Source organism: Callospermophilus lateralis, chromosome 7, assembly GCF_048772815.1.
Source record: "Callospermophilus lateralis isolate mCalLat2 chromosome 7, mCalLat2.hap1, whole genome shotgun sequence".
Classification (NCBI taxonomy): domain Eukaryota; kingdom Metazoa; phylum Chordata; class Mammalia; order Rodentia; family Sciuridae; genus Callospermophilus; species Callospermophilus lateralis.
In genome coordinates, this window is record NC_135311.1 from 29436223 (window position 1) to 29460895 (window position 24673).

The window sequence follows — 24673 nt, forward strand, 5'->3', positions numbered from 1 at the left end:
AGTGTAGTGGACAGAACCCAGTGCTTCATGAATGTGGGCCAGCCTGCCACCCACAGCCACACCCCAGGCCTTGGCTTCACATTAAAATTAGCAATCAGAAATAGTCATATTTACATAGAATTATTTTGATAAATTATAATTCTAGAAAACAAAAGTATGAGTTGATAATTGAAAGCCTGTCAATAAAAATTCAACCGCTTCCACACACACACACTTCTGTACTACTGTATTTCCTTTCAGAAACATTTGCTCTAAAATCCCATGAAGATGGACCAACAGTTCAGTTATGTTGCCATAAGAAATGCCTTCTATCCCCAGGCTGGCATTGGGATTGCAGCAAACACCTTTCTGCTTTGCCTCCACACTGCTGCTGTCCTTGTGGGCCACAAGCCCAGGCTCACTGATCTCCCCGTCACCCACCTGGCTCTAACACACATCCTCATGCTCCTCACCATGGGCCTTTTGGTATCTACAGACATTTTGGAAACACAGGACATTTCAGGTGACTTCAAATGCAAAATAATTGTCTTCCTAAACAAGGTCATGAGGGGACTCTCCATCTGCACCACCTGTGTCCTGAGTGTGCCTCAGGCCATCACCATTAGTCCCCATGGCTCCTGGTTGGCCCACTTCAAACTGAAATCCACAAATCCCATCCTAGCATTATTTCTTTTATTGTGGGTTCTCACCATGTCCACCTACAGCAACCTGCTTTTCTACACTGTGGCCACACGGAATAAGACCCAGCCTGCACTTCTTTTTGTGACGGAATGCTGTTCCTATCTGCCCATAAGCCACATCCACAGACCATTCTTTCTCACCTTGATGGCATGCAGGGATGTCTTCTTTATGGGATCATGGTTCTCTCCAGTGGGTACATGGTCCTTCTTTTGTACAGACACACAAAGCAGTCCCAGCATCTTTGCAATTCCAGGTTCTCTCCAAAATCCTCTCCAGAACAAAGGGCCACTCAGAGCATCCTGCTGCTGATCTGCTGTTTTGCCATCCTGTACTGCACAGACTTCCTCATTTCAATGGCCATAGGCTTGACATGGACTAATAATTCCATCATAGTGTGTATCCAGATGCTTGTTGCCAATGGCTATGGCACAATCAGTCCTTTGGTGCTAATTGCTGCTGATACTCAAATAACAAAAATTACTCAACTTACATCTGACAAAACTTATCTAGAGTATTTTTCTACTCTTATTAGAAAAATTTTCTTTATTTTATAAAATATTCTCTCTGACAAATATTGATTAAGCTAGGATGCCACACTTTCTGTTGTGTCAAAATAACATATCTGGCCTGTGAATAGTTTTTCACTATATTGGCATCAGGGTCTTCATTTGAAGTTTAATAAACTTCTGTTATTTATTCTATTTACTTTTTGTCTCAGACCTTCATTCTGGGCATTTTTTTCTTTCTTCCTGCATTACACTTCTTAAAAATTCTTTAAGAGAACGTCTATTAGAGGTACATGCTTCCTTCCTTTGCTTAAAATTGCACGCATTAAATTGCACTCACTCTTAAGAATTGTTTTGAGCTAAGAATGGTGGTACACAAATATAATTCCACAAACCTGGGCCATTGATTCAGTAGGATCATGGGTTAGGACCCAGCCTCAGCCAATTTATCAAGACCCTGTATTAAAATACAAATAAAAATAATTGGGAAATACACCCCTGGGCTTAATCCCCAATACCATATAAAACATAACCTTAGCTGGGCAGAGCAGTGGTGCACAGGTGTAATCCCAGCTACTCTTGAGGCTGAGGCAATAGGAATGTGAGCTTATGTTCACACTGGTTTACTATAGACAGGGTTTCAAAAAGTAGCTGTTCATGTAGCTCAGTGGTAGGGCAATCCTAGGTTCAATACCTCTACCAAAATCTAAAACTAAAACCACAATGAAATATCACTTGTCACCTAGTAAAAAGGTGAGAAAAAATTATTGGTAAGAATATGGAGAAATATAAATCCATAACCAATTCTGATAGAAATTAAAAATTATGCAGTAGGCATAGAAAATAGTTTGATCTTTCATTAAAAATCTCTATATAAATATTTTTTCGTTAAAAATATATATACACCATTTCCACTTCAAGGTGTTTACCAAATAAACTGAAAACAGAAACTCAAGCACTTGTACATGAATGTTCACAGGAGCACCACTCAACCTAGCAAAAAGATTAAAAGCATCAAAATGTACACCAACAGATGGATAAATAAACACATACATGTAAGGTAGATTATTATCGACTTATACCAATGAGATGCTGATACATGCTACAACATGGATGAACCTCAAAAATATTAAGTAAACCAATCAGACACAAAAATCACATATTTTATGACTCCATATATTTGAAATATACAGAATGTGGAAATTCAACAGACAGAACCAGAAAAGATGGTCTCAAAAACAGAGAGTATGTGAGAGTAATCACTTAATGGATATATGGTTTGCATTTTTAAATTGTGGTAATTTAAAAATCTGGAAGAAGATAGAGGTGGTGAGTTCACCACAACACAGTAGAGGTCAGTAAATTTCACATGTTATTTATCTAGCTACCGACCTACTTATTTATTTATTTATTTACTTATTTATTTTGCAGTGCAAGAATAGAACCCATTGTCTCATTGTGTGATAGATAACCAATCTACTTCTGACCAACATTGTCTCCACTAAACAGAATATTTTAAATGATTTTGGAATCATATTGGTTCTCTAATGAAAAACATCTAACACAGATATGCAAGATGTAAATAATAGGGAGAATGTGTGGGGGGTAGACATATGGGAATTCCCTTCTATATATTAAATTACCCTATAACAGTAACCCTGTTTCAGAAAAACCATGCCTATCTTTAAAACAAAAAGAACACATTTGGGGGAAATTTCAGAGTTAGCTGTGAGTTATGCCTGGATGGCCCTCAACCGGTAACAAAGATGCCTTTGTCCTAGGAATTCATAACCCACAACAACACTGTCTTCTTTTTGCTGTATTTTCCTGTGATGTTTTCTTTGTCCTTTTATGATAAATAGAAAGTCCCATGGTCCATTTTCAAAATATAGTGTTTCAACTTTAGTTCCAAAATCATTGAGGAAATGAGAAGATCAGCCAATGAGGAAATAGAACCAATGGTTACCAACGGGTTACATCTGAGTATGACAGATTTACAGCCCCATGACAAACAGGAGGTGAGGGAAATGCTTGACCCACACAGATCTACTATGAAGGTCTTCCCTCCATAAGACAATAAGGGAGGGGGGACCACCAAATGAACATTTCTTAAAATACTCCAATAGAGACAGAAAACCTCAGCAACATTCAAGAAGACTGTATGTCCCTAGTACTCACCACTGAGGAACCCAGAGAAGGACCTTGTGCACTACTGACAAAGGCTAATTGTAACTGCTCTAGGTGTAACCCTCCCAGATCCTACAACACCATATGTGAAAGCCTTACTTTTATGCTATAGTTTTGTGTTTTTCTGTCCATCCTTTGGGATGAGCACTTGAGCTTCTTTCTCACACTTACCTACCAACTAGGTCACGAAATCTATTGTTACAGTTTTCAATATCTTTAGAGAGGACAGTAAACAAAGGTCTTATGAGGGAAACCAGTACCTTACATACCCAAGGACATTGACTCAGTCTCCACTCAAACATGAGTAACAATTATCCCCCTGAACTATAGCCAGTATTTCCTTAAATACCAAGGAAAGTTTGTTCCAATGTCACTTCACTATATTCAGGCTGAAGAGAAAAAGATCTGGAATATCATTTTTAAAAGTCCATCTGAGAGCCAGGTGCAGTGTAGCACACCTGAAATCCCAGTTGCATGGGACATTGAGATAGGAGGATTGAGATTTCAAAGCCAGGCAGCAATTTAGCAAGATACAAAAAAACTTTCCCAAACCCTTTCTCTAAATAAAACATAAACACTGCCTTGAGATGTGACTCACAGATTAAGCACCTCTTGCTTAAGTCCCAGGTAACAAAAAAATTCATCTCAAATCTACTATATAACAAATAAAATGACAATAATGTTCTTCTAGATACCTGACAAACTTTGAGACAAATTCAGTAAGATAATTTATGTAAACTAGTGTGTGGAATATATTAAAAACAAGTAATTGTGCAGAGCTAAGAGGAAAGTTCATTGCATTAAGCTCATTCATTAACAGAATAATAAGTCAACAAATAATGACCTAATATTACATCTCAAAGCCCTATAAAAAGAGAAAACAATGCCAAAAGTAGTAGAAGACATGAAATCATTAAAACCAGAGCTAAAATCAATTAAATTGAAATAAATAAAATGATTGAAACTGTTGATAAAACATAAAGCTTGTTCTTTGAAAAAAATAAATAAAATTTATAAACCCTTAGTCACCCTAATGAAAAGAAGAAGAGCAAGAACACAAATTACAAACATTCCTGATGAAAAATAAAATATCACAACAGTACTATTGAAATATAGATGATATTAGAAACTATTTTGAAACTATATACTCCAATAAAATAGAAAATCTCAAGGGCACTGACAAATTTCTAGAGTAGAGACATATGATCTACTCAAACTGAATAGGGAGAACATACACAATAAGAAAAAATATGTAAAATAAAAGTTATTTGTCTATCTATGACAAATAAATAAATAAATAAATAAATAAAATATTTAGGAGTAAAAAATAAAAATCTGAAAGATAGTAGGTACTCCAGAGCATATGAACATCAATACAAAGACTCAGTTGTAAAAATGCTGATGAGAATATAAATTGAATAAAGCTATTTTTCAAAATGGTATTAAGGTTCTTCAATAAGTTAAAATAAAAATGCCATATGATTCAGTAGTAGTAATTCTGGGTATTTATCTAAAAAAATTGGAGTCATTACATCATAGAAAACACCACATTTATATTTTCATTGTAGTATTTTTCACAGAACCTGGTAAAAGAACTGAAGTACCTTTAAGGTAAATGGTAGATTGTACATGGTGCCCCATGCCTGTATTCCCAGCAGCTTGAGAGGGTGAGGCAGGAGAATCATGAGTTTAGAGCCAGTCTTTGCAAATTATCAGTGAGGTACTAAGCAAATGAATGAGGTCTTGTCTCTAAATAAAATATAAAAAAGGAGCTGGTGATGTAGCCCAGTGGTTGACTAGTTCTGATCTCAACACACAATAAATAAATAAATAAATAAATTAATTAATTAATTAATTAATAAGTAAGTAGTCCCAACACATTGACCCTATGCTTTATTTTCCAAGAAGCAATTTACTTGCCTCTTTTCTGGATAAACTGGACAGGATGTTTCATATTTTTTATCAAACTATTTTCTGCAGGAGAAATACAGTTTCAAAATAATGTTCATAAAAGGAACATAAGTTACCCTGAAGGGGAGACTTTTGTGACTCTGTTATGACCAGATTCTGGAACTCAGGGAAATAAAGATAATTTCTACTAACCATAAAATCTGCAAGAGTTTATTCTTAAGAATTCAATTAAAAATCATAAACATGAGGCTAATTAACCTAAAGTTGTCATGGCAGTGGATATTTGAGAGTTTGATGTTATCCTGGGATCAGCCCAAAGTCAAGAAGTATACCTGAGCAGGACTCTTTGGAATCTTTTTTTTAGATGTCCAATAAAATTGGAGTGCAAGAGAGCCATGCTATTCTTTTTACAGAGAGGACACATTCTCTCCCTTTAAAAGGTCACCTTTTTCTTCCTTCACTCCTTTACATCACTTCTAATAAAATCTTTATGTCTGCTTTTCTCTCATGTGAAATGCTCACATAGAGAAAGCAAAATCTTTAAACTGCTATCTGGTTCTTGGAGAAAAATCAGAAATACTGCATCCATTTGAAATATAGCATAAGAAATAGTTGATAAGACAAAGAGGGAATGCTGGCATTAAAAATGTGAACAGAGCTGAGTGCAGTGGTGCACTCCTGTAATCCCAGGGTCCTGGAAGACTGAAGCAGGATGATCATGAGTTCAATGCCAGCTTCAGCAAGGGAGAAGTGCTAAGCAAATTAGTGAAACTCTTTCTTTAAATAAAATACAAAATATTGCTGGGGATTTGGCTTAGGAGTTGAGTGAGCCAATAAGTTCTAGAATGACTTGCTATCCAGTGACAACTAATTGATTCACTATAGGCAGAATGTCAAGATTCAATCACAAATTTCACAGAAGTCATATGGAAAACAGATGGTGTCTTATACATAGTGTGGTGAAGGTGTTCCTGCACCTTCTATCTGACAGGGTCACAGCATGGGGGATGCTGTGGCAGGGATCCACCATCTGGAAACTGGAACCATGGGGAACATTAAGTGTTTGGTTTGTGAAACTAATGATATGGATAATAGGGTACATATTAATCAATAATAAAAGTATGTGTGGACTGAAATTGCAGGAAAGATGCCAGAATGAGACTAAGGATACAATTAAGACATACCAAGAGATGTGTATTAATATCTCTCAGGATACAAACAGATAGTGTTATTCCTCAAGAAATTTATGAAGAAAAGATTGCAAATCAAGGTTCTTGAGAAAAGCTTAACAATTTACACTAAGTCCCACATTCTAAAGCTACAACCTGTGCAACCTACATCCCCCCCCCCACTTACAGACCCTCCTTTGCCTTACACAGGAATTCATGATAAAAATGGGAAACACATAGTTAATATTAATTGCAAATAGGGTGAGGTGAAGAGCCTGCTCTTTTGTTAAAGATTACAAAGACATAAGAATTGTTGTATTTGACCAAGGATCAAAGAAACTCTTTAAGAAAGCAGTTAAATAGGTCATATAAAAAAGGAAATTACCTTGGAAATTCAAAATAGAATAATATAAAATTAATATACATATAATTTAGAAGCACTTCAGATTAGTAGGCTTTTAAGAAATAGGCTTTCACTATTTTAAGTGTGTTTAATTGGGACTTTAGAAGTAAGAAAGCTTACCAGTAATCATAGGTATGCTTTATAGTTAAAGGTTAATGATATAATTATAGGTATGTTTTAAAATTAAAAGTTAATAATAGGTCAAGATACATGTAGTCCCGTTGTGTAGTCTAGCACCTAGTGATTGTGGTGAAAATGTAAAAGCTTAATTATGATTGGCAAAGATTACAGAAAAGTATTTTAAACAATGTACTCAATATCTTAGGTAATTAATATATGTCTGAAAATATTGTAACTCTTGAAAATTATGGAAATCAAAAAAGTTTTGAGCTTTGAAGCTATCCATTAACTACATGAAAAAACACCTATAAAAAAGGTATAAAAATAAAAGCCCCTCTAGAGTTTCAGATACTTCTGAAGGCTTCTTGTAACTTGCAACTGTAGTCTTGCCTCCTCTTCTTTTACCTAAGTCACTCATCTTTCTGGATCCCTGGATCTCTGCTAGGGTTTGACCCTGGAAATAGAGGTTTAATTTTTTTTTTTTTAATTTAAATTTAAAGTTGACTCTATTGATGGGCTGTACTGAACTATAGAAAAAATATCTATATCTATATCTAACTACACACACACACACACACACACATACACACATGCCTGTGATTTGTGCTCATATTCTCATAGTACTTTTAAGCTCGAATTTGGGACCCCCAAAAGACCACGAGAGACCCAAGATCAATGTAAGCAGCAAAGAGGTGTTTATTGCGAGCTAGCTTGGTCCTCCGCATGCACACACAGCAACTGGTGATGCTGAGAGGCCCCGAACCCAGGGTTTGCAGCATTTTTATACATATTTTGGAGAGGGAAGGGTCTTCACATACATCATAGCCTCTTTTAGCAAATCATCACACACCGCAGGAAAATCAAATAACAACTCTAAAACATGATTAGCATATTTACTGGCAGGAACAAGTTGTCTAGGGGTGATTGGTCAGTACAAAGGGGGTATTTGTTTGAACTGATTGGTTTAAGCCAAGAGGGGTGTACATGCTGAACTACATGATTTCCCAACATCATAAACTACTGGGACGGTCATCTGGTCTCATGCTGATTGGTGGCTGCTAGGGGGCTGCTATGGGTCCCCACCTAGCCTGACTGAGTCAGGGACACCTGGTGCCGCAGATCTCTCCTGTAGATAAACAACTTAGCAGGGTGGGAATGTGCCTAGGAGTGCTCTGTGGGTTTCTCCAAGGACAAAGGTCATGTCCCTTCCTTGGACAGGCTTTGCTCTGAGGTAGAGGCTGGTTTTTCAGTACCCCATACCAAAGAAGTAAAAAAAAAAAGACAGCATAATCCTATCATTAGGCTCAAAGAAACATTGCAAATAAGTTTGTTTTTTATTTCTTATACTCCATAGTCTGGGATACTGAAAGATCTAGAGACCTTGCACCCTCCATCTTTTTTTTTTCATTTTAATGTTAATACTAGAAACATTAAATTTTATTTGTGCCTCACATTTTTAGGGGATTAGGGACATTGCTGCCTCAGGAAATTACTTATAAGTAGAAATCTCAAGATGTTTTCTCATAATACCAGAGAACAGAAATATTAAATAAATTTTTAAAATTGTGATATTTTTATAAAAATATATACATATGTATTCATAAATTGATTTAACCTTATATACTGTGATAAATTTAAAGGAACTTCTGTCTGGGCTGGGTCTATGTATTGGGAAAAAAACACTGCCATAAAATGATTCTATCCTGAGACACTTAATGCAATTCACAGAAAAAAAAAAAATCCAGGGGTGGGAGCATTATAGTAACATCAGTTATTTGAATATCAATCTCAGGAGATTTAGAGACACTGTCCCAGGAATCTATCTATCTATCTATGTTTCTATCCATTTATCAATCCATCCATCAATCTGTGGCCATGGGGCTCTCTAGTGAGTATCATGGATCTGATCCCCAGTTTTTTTTTTGTTTGTTTGTTTGTTTTGTTTTGCAACTGGGGATTAAACTCAGTGTCACATGACCACTGAGTCACATCTACAGCCATATTTGTATTTTATTTAGAGAGAGAGTGTCTCTTAGTTCCTAACCATTGCTGAAGCTGGCTTTGAACTCACAATCCTCCTTCATCAGACTCCAGTTGCTGGGATTACAGGTATGCACCACTGTACATGGTTGATCCCTAGTCTTTTATCCACAAAAAAAAAAAAAAGAGCAGCCAAGAACCTGTCACTCAAACAGTTGGCCTACTAGGCTCTGTTTGGAAGAAGTGCCTGAAGCCCTTTCCAATCTGTCTGTTAGGTGAGAAGTGTCCAATCCTCACGCAGCCAGTGATGAGGGGGCGGACTTTTGTTTCTGGAGCCCACCATTCTTTGAGGATTTCTATGCTTCCAATCCTAGATCCGGAGCCCCAGGTTTCTGCACTACACAGGAGCTGGAAAAAAAAAACTATCAGGGAGAAGAAGTAAGCATACTGAAAGCCAGGAAATGGTAAGTGTGTGTTCGTATTTTGAGACTGGGTAGCAAGGCTATTTGAAGCCAGTGGGGCTGGCAATGGCGGGAACTGGAATTGGTGGTCAGGGACTCCTCAGAGGTTTCTCTAGTGTCTGGTGGCCAGAAGGTCTCTCTGTGGTGTTGAGAGCCACAGCCGAGTCTGAATGACACCTGGCATATTGCCAGAGGGAATGGTTGAAAGGTGACTCCAGAGAACCATTGAGATGATGATTTGAGTTAAGCTGTATATAATTGCTGTGATGCTGGGTTGATTGAGTTGTATATGGACCCTGCTCTGGGAATAGGGTGGCTCCGGGAATCTGCCTCGGTTGCCCACTACTTTAGAGTTCCCGTGGAGTTTTCACGGAGCTCAGTGGAAGGAGTGTGTTCCCGAGGAGTGTGTGAGCAGTGCCGGTGAGAGTTGGGGAATAAAGAATTGCTGTTTGAACCTACAAGGCTTTGCAGCGGCTTGATTATTTGTGCCCAGCCAGACTGCGGCACTGTGGTAACTCAGTCTTCAGTTTGCTCTGACTAGTCTAGTGGAGCTTAGATCAGCATTTGAGAGCCCTGGCATTCTTTGCCATCACTGTATGTTGTTTTCAGGGCCTTCCTGAATTCCTATGTGGAAATCTGTATGCCACTAGCTGTGTGCCACTAGCCAAGCATGACCCCAGATTCTGTGGTGAAGACTGAGAGGAGACCAACTACATTGGCTGTGTTCCTGCATGAGAGAAGCTGTGTTTTTTAAGAAGCCATATGTTTTTGCTCCTCCTGAGGTTTTGTTGCTGTTGTTATTGTGTGTTTGTTTTGTTTTGTTGTTGTTTTTGTTTTTTAATATTTGTTTGTTTATTTGTGATGAGGAATTCCAGAAATGTTTATCTACTGATTTATAACCCCAGCCCTTTTTTATATTTTTATTTAGAGACAAGGTCACACTGGGTTTCTTAGGGCCCCAGTAAGTTGTAAGGCTGGCTTTGAACTCTCCATTCTCAGCTGTCTGTGCTCTGTAAATCTAGGATAAGCAGTATTTCAAATCCAGAGCAGCTATTTTATATCCAGAACTCCAGTTTAGCTATCCATAGGTCTGAGAATACATCTCTAAATTTTCAGCTCTCACTTCACATTTGCAAAGCTAAGGTTCCCTGCTCACCTTGATTGAGGATAGATTGAGTAGATAGTAAAATGACCTGGCAGCTGTATAATGGAGAGCTTTCTACCACACCTGGAGCTAATGGAGAGATATGTTAATGAGTGTCTTTAAGGCCTATTTCAAACGTAAAAAACCTTGAGGCTCACTTGTGCAAATGCCTTCAACTAAAGTATTTGTCACAGGGGTGAACCCAGGTGAAAATTACTGGAAGAAGGATGGGATACAGAAAGAACATATGTAAACCCAGGTGGTAGCCAGGGTGCTTTTTTCAATATATATTTTAAGTAGATGTTGCCTCATACTCTTCTCAAAGTCATACATATACTCCAATGCTGACACACCAAAATGGGTTTTTCTGCTATTATGCTTTCTCCCACAACATGAAGTTCTATTTCCTCTTGCTTAAATAAATCTTATTCTTTTTACTTTTACTTTCACTGAGTGTTCATAGATTTGATTCTTCAAACTTTGTGAGACAGAATCTCAGAGAAAATTGGTTAAATGGGAAAATTTAGTTTCATCTCAAAACTCCAGTTTTCACATGATCAATTATTTTTTTCACATGTTTCATATTGAAAGGATGCCTTATTTGTATTTTTTTCTCCAAGGACTGGAGGGCAGTTTTAAAAGATTTTGCTTTATCTTTGTGAGTCTTTCACATAAGATGAAAGGGAAAAATTAGAAAATAAGGTGACATTAAAAATAATGACTCTTCTAAATAAAGTATAGTTAATGTGTCCCAATTAAAGATTTTTTCCCTTATATGTGAGACCACTTTATTAAATTACCTGTAAAATTATTTCAAACATTTCAGCAATCATCTCTGTGGTGGTGTGGAGGAAAATAATAATGGGACTAGACTTGTTGTAGGCTACAGGAAAGTTTAATCCCAAGGGCTAGAGTGCACATGAATTTGAAAGTCAAAAGCCATGTAAATAACCTGGTCCATTTTTCATAACCTGTTATTACCACTGTCTACCAGTGATGAGTCCTTGCTTCCCTGAATGCTGAAATATAACACGCAGAAGCACACCTAGGCAAGTATAGAGTGAAAAGTAGAAGGATTTATTAAAGGATAGAAGAAAAGACTTCCTCCCAGAGGAAGAAGGGAACCTGGAATCCCTGGAAGAAGGAGGTCTTTCCTTTTTTTATTGCTAAGATTTTTTAGTCCTTCCACATTCCTGTGCTTTGTTTTCCTCTATCCTGCAGTGATAGAATACAGGTGGGAAGTCCTAAAGGTGGGAGAGAGGTGGCCTGGAGGAGTAAGGTGGGCAGGAAGGGCCTGGGGTGGTTTGATTAGCACCTCCTGTTTGGTGGGTCCTACTTCATTAACAATTCTTTAGGATGGGTTCCAGGCCTTGAGGACATTAGAATTTCAATATTCTCAGGTGTTCTGATTTCCTGGACTCCCTTCTGAATAATGGTCTCCATTTTCTTTATCTTACTCAATGTTAGACCCAATGTACCTAACTACACTAACTACCTATCTTTAAATCTGGCTTCTCTGTTTTATATTAATATTAACCAGTAGTTTTAATAGTGTTTCAATATCTGTTTGGGTTGAATCAATAACCCAGGAATCAGTGAAGCAGAGAGTCTAGTTTTATCTCCAAGTGTGGTTTCAGTTATCTCAGTGTCTGAGTGTAGTTTCAGTTAACCCAGTGTCTGAGTTAAGATTCCCCATTGAAGGATTTACTGTGTATTGTGTTCTCATTACAACCTCCCATATTTATTCAGTCCTTAGTTTTAGAACAGTCTGACATAAGGTGCCCACAGATACAAAAGTCTCTTGGCCTATTTAGTAAATATCAGTTTCTGAGTCTTGCCTTCTAGAGATAAGTTTGAACTGTAAGTGTGTAGCCTTTAAGGGGAGCAGTTGGATGCTGTGAAGCTGGAAGGAATCTTCTGATGTTCCTTTCATCTAAAAAGAAGTTCATTTTGGGGGGACCATATCAGGAAATCAATTCAGAGGCATTCAACCACTTAGCCCCATCAACAACCCTATTTTACATTTTATTTAGAAACAGTTTCCTAGTGCATCACTCTTGCTGAGGCTCCTATGAACTCTCCATCTTCCTGCCTCAGACTCCCAAGCCCCTGGGATTACAAGCATTCCCACCATGCCTGACTGAAAGTTTATTTTTTTTTCTTTTACTAAATACTGTGAATAAAGCTACAATGAAAATGGAACTGCAGTTATTTCTTTGAGAAAATTTCCAAATTTATTTAGATATATACCCAGAAATATTATTACTGGATTGTATGGCTTTTTATAATCCAGATTTATTATTATTTTATTTAGGTACACGAGATTAACCCATGGGCACTTTGTCATTGTGGTATAGCCCAACCTGTTTCCCTTTTTTGAGACAGTGTCTCATTCATTTTCTTAGGACCTTACCAAATTGCTGAGACTGGTCTTGAACTTAAGATCATCTTTTCTTATCCTCATGAGCCACTGGGAGCACAAGCATGTGCAGCCTTGCTTTGCTAGCCAAAATTATTATTAGTGGAATATATGTCATTTTTATGTTAAGCTTTTGAAGAACCTTAACACTTTTTTTTTTCAAAAGCATATTTATTAATTTTATTTTTCACCAATATTTTTACATGTATATGTAGTCTGGCATCCCTGTAATCTTTCTGATATTTGATTGCTTTTGTTTAGTTTGGTACTGGGAACTGAGCAACATCTCCAGTCCTTTTTATTTTGAGACAGGTTTTACTAAGTTGCTTAGAGGCTTGCTAAGATGCACAGACTGGCTTTCAAATCACAATTCTAAACCTCTGGGATTACAGGCCTCTGCCACTATACCTGTCTCTCAGATTTTTCCTAAAGCCATTCTAAGAGCCCTGAAGAGAGCTCTGGTAATCTATTGGGCTCATGCATTAAATCCCCCAGGCATGTTTATGTGAAGTAGCCAGAGTAGGAGTATTCTGCAAAGATTTGTTTGAATAAACAGGGATTTCTTGTTTCTAACCCCTTTTCTGAACCACTATTGAGTATCATAGTCCATAAAGGTGCTAGAAAAACAATGTACACTCATTGGTTTTCAATATATAGATTTGCATAAGCTTGGTCACTTTTGCTTCCAGAGCTTGGAACTTCAGGAAATAGTAACCTAAACAAAATATGTTCAAGTTGAGAAACTCAGTGTACAAGCAAACTCCTTTTAGAGCAATTGATAGTTCTGGCTTTATTACTGGGGTTCGCAGGTTTGGGGCTGAGTTCATGAAGTGCTAAAATCTCACAGGGTACCAGTTTTTTATTGTATATCCCCCTATTACATCCACAATACTAGTTTGTATTGTGAGAATATTTTCTGACAGCAACAGCCACTGGGAAAATATGTTGGCAAATGTCTTCTTGAGATAAACTAACTGCTTTGATATTTGGTTATTTATCCTGCCTAGAACCCAGCTGATAAAACACTTGCAGAGGCTTTCATGGCTCCTAGAAATTATCATATTTTCTGTTGCTTAGACACCTGTATGTCACTTCTCCTACATTTCTGTTTACTATGGGTGATGCTGGCCAATGGGGATTTGGTCCCAAATGCAGTGCTTTGCTCAAGACAAGACTAATATTCAGTGTACCCCAGCTTTTCATTCTGATTGATGGTAGCTATTTTCTAAATTGTCAAATGCATTTAAGTCTTTTTACTCATTTATAACTTTGTCAATGAGACACTCAGAACATGAGTAGCTTTTTATTAACTGTATTTATAGATGGAGGGAGAATGCAGAATTTTAATATTCTGATTTATTTTCAACATCATCCCCTTTTAACATCTGCCTTTTATTGTGTTTCTAAGTTTGGAACTGAGTACCTTGCACATTCTGCACAGACACTCTAATAGTGATCTTTGCTACTAATACCAAATTCCAACTTCAGATTGGATAATTTTGCCATTCATGGCTAATGTCCCAATTGGCAGGACACATCAACATGGGCAGCAAACCTAGATGGGGAGGAATGAAGGGACAATAGACACAAAAGGAGACAGCAAGACAGTAGTTCTGATCAAGCTGCAAATTTTTATTGTTCACACAGGGGTATTTATATGCTGGGGATAGGGAAGCTCTCTAATCAGCAATTGCTGGATGTGGGTGGCAAAACTGCCAGGTGCAAGATGTCTGATTATCCTGATAAAGTTGTCTAATGATCCTGATAACCAGGATGTTCCAGGGAGATAGGTAGTTGCAGGATGCCTCCCAGGCAGGATGTCTCCCAGGGGGCTGTCAGGCTAATCTTTGAAGGAGAATTTCCTTCTAGTCCCTGACAAATATTATTTTTAATATGGATGGTTTTATTTAGGCCTTTCTATTGCTCTTAATAATGCCAAAAATGACATATGTATGGATTTATATTTGGTTAATTTATGATTTATGGTTTGTATTATTGCATATAGTTTCATAATACACATTAATGTCACAAAAAATAGCAAGTTTATTTGGGCTTCAAAATTGGAGGTTTTGGGCTACTTTACATTTTTTTTCCTAAATAAATTTTATAAAAACATTTTAAATAACATGGGGTGATATTATATCTTGAACTGAGATAAATAGTTTTTTGTAATTTTGAGTTTTATTTACACACACGGTGTGTATAATGGAGCATTTTATGTCCTCTTCAAATTTTTATTTTGTGATAAGTGCATATATTGTATTTGAAAGCTTCTATACATGTGATATGTTACATAGATATCACTTTTATGTAATACTTATGTAATATTTTGTTCTGTCAATTAAACTGTATATGATGATGTTGTAGAAACAGACAAGGCAAGGCACAGAAGATAGAAGGAAACAGTTTTATTCGCCTATAGCCAGGCTCAGAGGGCACAGCTTTTGCTGTAATCAATCAATCCCCTGAACCCTGAATTCAGGTAGTTTTAGAGTTTTAAATCCAGCATGTAAGGGGAGGGGCTCAGAAGTTCACAGACTGCAGAAGTCACATAAAAGCTTTTTTTTTTTTTTCTTTCACTTTTCTGGGCAAGTTAACTCTTCAAGGACAGTACCTGAGAAAAAGAGAGCTTTTTCTCCCCTTTCTTTCCTCCCCTTCCAGCTATTACCATGGAGCTCAATTTGTAACTTCTCTTTTCTTAGAAATGTAGACATCTGTGTGAAGCCCCAGCTCAAGGCCAGAGGCTTTGCTTACACATTTTTACAAACTACTCTACTGGATACATGTTTGTGAGAAACTAGTAAGGGGTGTCCATCACGTGGAGTGCTGATTTTTTCCTGGCCAGTGGCCAAGTAAAACTGAGAAACATGAAAATTAGAAGTTTATCTACATTGCACTCTTTTGTAGAGACTCTTTTGCTGACAGTCCTAAAATCAGCCAATGTGAAGATTTCTGGAAAAGCCTAGTTAAGACTTTCCTGTGGAGAAAGGGGATGCAACTTCAATAAAACTAAAAATGTGTCTCATTCCAAAAAAGCAATTTTTTTCAAACTTATATAGTATTTATTTATTTTGAATGTACCTCCTTTTTGCACCTATTTTCCTGGTTTCAACTGCATGGGCTAACATAGTCGTAACCTTATGCTATCATGTAACTATATATTATAAGGGTTCAGAAGCACAGTAATTTCTATAGGCTATGCTTCTGGTTGATGAATATCATATATATTAAATGAATACACAAAAAATATTAGCAATATACATTCTTTCTCTAATTCAAGATAATTTTCATGTCCTGATCAATACTGTGTAATTTTTTTTTGTATCTGATTTTAGTTTGTATTTTTCTAATTTGTTAAAATGCTGAGAGGTTTTAATTTCTGAACATTTTTTCAAACCAAAAGTGTCATTTCCTTTTTTATTAAACATGCTTAATTTTATGTGAGGTTATTAGTTTTTCCATTTTGTCACTTCTCTTTATATGTTTTTTGTTGTTGTTTTTTTTTGTTTTTAAGTATTTTATTATGTAGTTGTGGCTGGACACAATACCCTTATGTTTTTTATTTATTGATATGGGGTGCTGAGGATGGAACCAAGGGCCTCACATGTGCCTGGTGAGTGACCTACCACTGATCCACAACCCCAGCCCAACTTTGTAGTATTTAATGAACAAAATTTTTATTTTAATGTTGCTCCACTGATAAATTTTTAACATATTTGTGTAACTTTTTGGAAATAAATAACTGGTCTGTTTTGTGGTTCTTGAGATTTAAACCAAAGTTGCCATTACACTCATTAACATCCCCAGCCATTTTTTTAAACTTATATGGAGACAAGTTGTCAGCAAGTGGCCCATGCTGACCTTGAAATTTTAATCTTCCTGCCTTAGTCTCCCAAATAGATGGCATTAGAGTCATTACTATGGCATTTTTGGTATAAATCCCTTTTATTCATGCTTGGGATTGAATGCAGGGGCACCTGACAAATTAATCACATCCCCAGTATTATTTTATATGTTATTTAGTGACAGGGTCTCACTAGGATTTTTAGTGACTCATTTTGTGAGGGCGGCATTGAACTCACAATCCTCTTGCCTGAGTCTTCAGAGTTTTGGGATTTCAGGCTTGTGCCACTCCACCTAGAAGAAATCCCTTGTTATAGTTTTGACAGATATATATTAGGTATTAAACCTAGGGGTGTATACCCTTAAGCCACAGCCATATACCCAGGCCATTTATCATTTTATTTTGAGACAGGAACTTTCTGATGGTGGTCATGGTCTTGCTAAATTGTTGAGGCTTTCTTTGAATTTTTGGTTCTTCAGCCTCTTCCTCGCAGGTCATTGGGATTGTAAGTGCAATACCATTCACAGCTATATTTTATTTTTATATTGAAGTATATATTACTTCTGAAAATGATGGAGTTTTTCTGGTATTAAGAAAGTATATAATATAGTTTCTGCCCCCCTCCAAGAAAAAAAAAAAAAAACTCCTTGTCCCAATGGTTTTTCTTTGAAAATAATGCCATATTTCTACTTCTGAAAAGCACTTCAAACTTTCTCTAAATTTCAACTATTTTTATTTCTTTTTTTTTCTTAATAAAGGTTCTGTGTTACTTACACAAGTCTATTTATTCATATTATAATAAGGTATATACTTATTTCTATAAATTCATAGTATACAACAATGTGTGGTAAAATCATCTGTTGTTCAGTGATGTACTTCAAGTAAATATAATATGTAGTCTAAACACTTGGTAATACAATAATCTAGATGTCATTATTCACTATGACATTAAAAAAAAAAAGTTTAGAGTGCATTTCTTGCAATGAATACCCATCATTAAATGAGGCATATTTGGTACAGATACATATATATCACCATTATATACAATTAATGTTTTATTGCTATATCTCAATCATCTCTCTTTTAATTGAATTTGTCATTGGAAGTACCCACACATGACACTGTGTGCATATGTACATTTAATGTGCTTTGAAAATGTTCACTTTTGCTTAGTATGTTCTTCCCTTTACTCTTCTTTTTATGAACTTGTCTTTTTAAAATTATTAATTTTTATGAATTTTAGGCCTTTTATTTTAACTACTGAGGTCTGTAAATTGTTATTTTATCCTCAGCTTTAGAGGCATCCCACTATATATAGCTTTAATGTTGTGTAATCAACCTCTAATTTTTGGCATATTTTACCCCAATTCTGAGCACTCTGGACTATTGATGTCTGAATGGAGGGGATCTCAAAGTTATTCATGCACAAGGCAGGAAATGGATGGAGCAGGATGTAAGACTGGTGGATACTGTGTATATTGTTGTTGTTGTTGTTGTTATTATTATTATTATTATTATTTACAAAAATATATTTGTGGAGGGCCTGGGGGTTTGGCTCAGCTCTAGAGGGCTCACCTAGTATATAAGAAACCCTGGGTTCAATCCTTATCACCACATAAACTAAATAAATAAAATAAAGCTATCATGTTCAACTACAACTGAAAAATAAATATTTCAAAAAATTTGTGTAATACATGGGGGTAGGGTGGAAAAGAGCAATAAAAAATAAAGACAAAACTTGAACAGTAGAAGGGTTCAGATGCAACAAGTCTACATGGCATCATGAGGGTAGAGGTGTAGTGTTCTTGGAAACAGAAATAAAATTTGGGGAGAAAGAAAAAGGTAACTGTTGCACAGTTCCCAAGCGAAAGAGCCAGGTGAATGTCTTCTGTGTTTAACTCTTCCCATCTAGAAGTGGAATTGGTAGTTTATAAGGTATTCCTCAGTAAGTAGTAACACACCATTTCCAAGTACCTAAACACTTTTTCAAGGCTACAAGATCTTCTTGACAATTCCAGTCACATTACATCTTTTTACTTTTTAGTTATTCATTCATTCTTTCCATTATTTATTTATTTATTTATTCACTTTTTCTTTTGTTGTCATTGTTTTTACATTCCTAGTGATTATATAATGGTATAAATATCCTGAATGTTATCTTCTCTAATATTGGTTTATGTGTATATTTATTTACTTGTTATTTGAACATTTTCCCCTGTGCAAAGCCTGATTTATACTAGGTCTTAATCTTGTTTTATGAATACTTGATAAAAAAAAAACATTATTTCAAACAGCTTAAGGATCTACATCCTGGGCATAATTCCAATCGCAAACTAAAGTGGGCCTCTGGGTCAACTAAAAGCTGTGTCAAAACTCCTCTTTGGTCCTGTAAACACCTTAAAACTGAATATGTTTTTATATGTTTGAGAGCAGACTAACTTTCCAAAGCAGCATATAATAAACCTAGATGAGTTTCCATGGACTAACCCCCTATTGTTTTTAAATTGTTTAAATCCTTGACCCTAAACTTGTCAATGACCACCTTTTTTATATTCTCTCTCTCTCTCTCTCTCTCTCTCTTGTTAAAGGTCCTAACCCAGGAATGCTTTTCTGCTAAGAAACATCCTCAGCCCTTTATAAAATATTTTATATAGAAAAAAAGGTTTTGCCGAGTTTCTTAGAGCCTCACTAAGTTGCTAAGGATGTCTGGCTTTGAACTAGTAATCTTATTCCCACAGCCTCAGAAGACTCCAGGATTACAGGCTTGCACAACTGCACACAGCTTTTGATACTCTTTAAATACTCAGTCACACTCTAATAATTGAAATTGCATTTACATCACTCTTTTCTAATGCAGTAATATATCAACGACTAAAATATTTTTGAAACAAATTTATTTATTATTTCATTTTATTCCGAGAGATAATTCTGTTACCTATTTAGGACTTAGTAAATGGTCTTTTTTCTTCTTCTTAGAATATGGGTGTCTCTTTTTATCAAATGAGTCTATGATAAGTGTATTGAAAATTATGATTCTAAACCTATCACCTATCCACACAATTTCAAGAGTATTGAGGACAGAAAAAGAACAATATTCATAACTAATGAATCACTTTCAGTGGAAGCATAGTACCAGTGACCAAGATGGAATGCAATCAAGATGCTTCAGTGGTAATGTGGTGTCAGAACCACCACCCTATGGATTTGGGAACCTCTAAAGCACCATGTGCATCTTGGAACCTTTTACTCATGTTTTAAAAACAATTAGTGTTGCTTGCATAAAAAATAAAACACTATGTATAAGAAAGGTGAGTGAAAATTAAATCTTCTGGAGGCACTGAGGTTGATCTTTAATTCTATGGATAATTAGTCAAATAAGAAAGACCTTGCAATTGCCCCCTCTTTCCCAACTACATGGAATGGAACATTTAGTTTTACTGAACTGAAATGACAAAAATGCATTTCAGGGAGGTGGTATCAAAGAAATTTTTATGGCAGAATCTTGGAAATGTGGACTAAAAATATACACTTACATATACAGTTATGTTGAGAAAAAGATAAATGATAAGTTTATAAATGCAGGAATAAATTCAGTGTGCTACATGAGTTGTATGTACAAGGTAATGATAACATCCAAAAAATGAAAAAGTAGATAATTGAAGTGATTTAGAACTCTATAATTGTGGGAAACAATAATAAAAATTTAGTAAAAATATATACTGTTATATCTGTTTGGATGTGCCTCTATCCTCTGCTGTTCATCTGAATTTGATTCTCTCAAATGAGCTTAGGTGAGTAAAGTGCTTTCTGAATTATTGTTTTCTTTTGTTTTCAGGATTTTGTCAGCTATTTCTTGTAATGCCCAGTCCTGAACTCACTTTTGTGGCTCTTTTACAACTTATTCTTGCCGACAGAGGCACAGAACCATTTCACTCATTTTGTTTAACGAACTGACTTTCTCTATCTTTACAAACAATCTTGGGAAGAGCCAGTCTATTAAGGGGTCTTCCACATCATATAATATGGTTCTCATACCCTGTGGCATTTGAGGGTATTTCCCTGCTGTATTACTACCATCTTCCCTGTGAGAGGGCTTACCTGTTTTCTGTGTTTTGTGTGTTCAATCAACTCAGAAGAAAAGCATTTGTGGTCAGAATTTAAGAAATACTAGAAGCCATGAGATTTGAGAAAATGCAAAGAATAATTTTCTCTTAGAGCTTTTATAGGTAGTATGGCTATTTCATCATTTTGAAATACTTTGAAATTTGTACATTCAAAGTCACTCACACTGTGAAAGTCTTGTATTTAAATAATTCAAAATTGTAAAAATAATTTCTGGTTATTTCATTCCAATAAGTGTCTAATTCTCTTTTTTAGTTATATTAAAAATCAGAAATTACTTTAAATTAAATCTATGTATTTAAATTTCCATCATGAAAATATGATCAGCATTAAGTAGTAATTAAGAGTCCATTGAACACAGTTGCTATAAAACATGATGGAAACTTCTCTTCCTTTTCTGAGTGTCAGAAACAGGTTGATCAGGGAGCTTTAAATTTCAGAATAGTATGTAAGTTTATTTGTGATTCATTTCTTAGTACCAGTTTTCTGGGCTGGGTATATAGTTCAGTTGGTAGAGTGCTTGTTTTGCATGCACAAGGCCCTGGGTTTAATCCCCAGCGCGCGCGCGCACACACACACACACACACACACACACTCAAAATAATAGTTTCTTTGTGATGTAACCTATTGATGTTCTTTGGTAAACTATTCTCTTTATGCTAGACACTCATATGTTCTCTTTGCTTTTAGTTACTTCTGGTGACTTCTGCCTTAACTATTATTTCCTTATGAACCTAATAGGGATACATTTTATTATTTGGAACTAAAATAAACTAATTTTCAGAGAAGGAGGTTTTATACTGCTATACATATCTTGATCACTCTTGTTTTGTATTTTGGAGATTGGCTGATACATTTTCAGCTTTTTAACCTACTCAATTTAAACTTGGTCAATTTGTTGGCTAGTTTTCTATCATTTGTTTTATTGAGTGAATGTTGTTTGATCAATTTTAGGGTTTCATTCTCTACTTTTCTACCTCATTGATATTGGTTCTTCAAAGTTTCCCATGAAAGTCTCTGATTGGTGGTGGGTATAACTAGCAATTAAACGCAGGGCTACTGGACTACTGAGCCTCATACCTAGCCCTATTTTGTATTTGATTCAGAGACAAGGTCTCACAGATTTGCTTAGTGCCTTGTTGTTGCTGAGGCTAGCTTTGAACTTGAAATCCTTCATCCTCAGTCTCCAGAGCTAGTGGGATTACAGACATGTGCCACCTTGCCCAACTACATCTTGCATCTTTTAATTTGATGTTATTTTAAACTTGCAAATACAACTATATTGCACTTAGAGAAATATATTTCCATTCAGTATATAACTATCATTGTGGTATCTATTTTGGGGGTAATGTTTATGATTTTTATGTATTACATATTAAATTAAATATTTGATATATTATGTTAGTGTCATTTCCTTGACAGTGTTTTACAACATTTAATATTTTTGTAGCTATGTTGTACCTAAAAATAAATAAACTCATATTTCTTAAATCTTATGTGACCCCAATCTAGCTACTTTCAGACACACTTTTTACTGTTTGTACTCAAATTTGTCATTTTATGATGAGTAGGCCAAGGACAAAATTTTGATTCATCCAAAAGAGAAACACTGAATTTTATTTATTCCAGTCATCATCACATCTGATAAAGAAAGTAGTAGTGTGACTACTTCTTAGGTGATTGTGAGTTGTTTAATTCTGCTTAGTAATTAATGTGTTGCTACAATGTGTCCATTAGAAACATAGCTCAAAATTTATTCAGTATACATTCATTGAAATATGATCTTTTGAGAGACCTTTAGCATGACAGCATGAATATATCCATGAAAGTTTAGACCAGCAGAACTAACAAACAGAAAAAAAAAATACACATATTTCTACTTTGTTAATGGATATTGAAAGAAACATATAAAACTGTGTATTTAGAATATATGTCCCAAGTATCAGAAAAAAAAACAAAAAACAAAAAAAAAAAAAAACAAAAAACCTCACACCATGTAGGAAGCATTCTCAGTATCCTTCCTTATATGCTTTGACACATATTTCAGGGTTTCTAAAGAAAAACATGTAAAAAAAATAGAGTGTTTAACATTTTTATCCATCTTCCACACACATACATTTGGCTTGTTACAAAAATCCTGGTTTAATTTTACCAATTTACATTTTTTTCATGCATACTACAGCATGTATATCTTGTAGTCTACCATGTGCTTAGTGCCACATTAGTTATTCATCAATGGATAGTCCTCATATGGGCTGAGAAAAACTATCATTCAATTTCAGTTAATCCAGCTTTTCTCTTATTGAATGTGCAGGAGCAACTCTTGTAAATTCTGTAAGTCTACCAACTTAACTAAGGCACTGATTAATGATTATTATTTTTTAAAAAAATTTTACTGTGGGGTCTGGGGCTGTGGCTCAGAGGTAGAGCACTTGCCTAGCATGTGTGAGGCCCTGGGTTCAATCCTCAGCATCACATAAAAATAGATAAATAAAATAAAGGTATTGTGTTTAACTACAACTAAAAACTAAAATTAAAAATTTTTCTGTGAAATTGATTTAAGTAAATGTGAGTCTCTTTATTTTATTCTTCTTATTCTTGTTTTTCTTTGTACTGGGGTCAAATCTAGCAGTGTTCTATAATTGTACAATATTATCTCTGCCTACATTGCCCATTGGTTTTGTACTTTTATAAGTATCAGGAATTAAACCCAGAGGAAGTTAACCATTGAGTCACATCAAAAACTCTTTTTGTTTAGTTTTGTTCATTTCTCTCTTTATTTTATTCTTGGGACCATGCACTGAAGTCATGGGTGCATATCAACTAAGCCACATTCCCAGGATTTTATGCTTTATTTTTAGGTAGGATCTCACTGGGTTGTTTATAGCTCTTCTAATTTGCTGAGGCTGTATTTGAACATGCAATCTTCTTGGCTAAATCTCCTAAATCACTGAGACTACAGTTGTGCACCACCATACACAGCTTTTTGTGTGTGTGTGTGTGTGACAGGAAATTACTAATTTGCTTAAGGGCTTTCTAAGTTTCTGAGGTTGCCTTTAAACTTGAGAATTTCCTGCTTTTGCCTTCTGAGCTGCTGGTATTACGGAAATTCACCATCATAACTAGGAGTCTTGTACTTATTTGGTTGGCCTTACCATCCCAACTTACTAAAATTATAGATGTACACCATTATGCCTGGTGCTTGTTGAGTGATATATATACCTGAAGCAAGATACATATTTCAAATTTGTTTTTTATTTTATTACTAAATTAATATTTGTTAATAACACAGGTTATTAAACCTATACTATTATAATTAGGCCTCATGAAACTGGATAATAAACTAAAAGTAATGTATATATATTCTGGTCTCAGGGGCTTACAATTCTTTAGTTATTTACAATATATATCATGCACCTCAACTGTAAGTTATCTCCTTCAAGTAGAAATTAAAAGTTGTAAGGGACCGGAGGAAGAGACCACCAAGAGACTGATTCATGCAACCGCAAAAGGGGGTTTATTGAAGATCCAGCGCACTGGGGCTCCGTGCTCACTCAAGAAGGGAGAGCGGCCAAGAGCCCCAAGCAGGGGTTAAGCAGTGCTTAAGTACACTTTTTGGGGGAGGTCAGGGGCTTTGCATACATCAGAGCAAATCATCATGAGGGGCGGGAAAGTCAAACAACAACTCTCAAACATGATTAGCACATTCATTGGCAGGAACAGGTC

The 24673-nt window shown here is 35.7% G+C and overlaps 1 pseudogene; it reads left to right on the forward strand.

Moving 5' to 3' along the window:
• Positions 1–267: 267 nt before the first annotated feature.
• Positions 268–1235, forward strand: LOC143404141 (putative vomeronasal receptor-like protein 4; annotated as a pseudogene).
• Positions 1236–24673: the final 23438 nt, after the last annotated feature.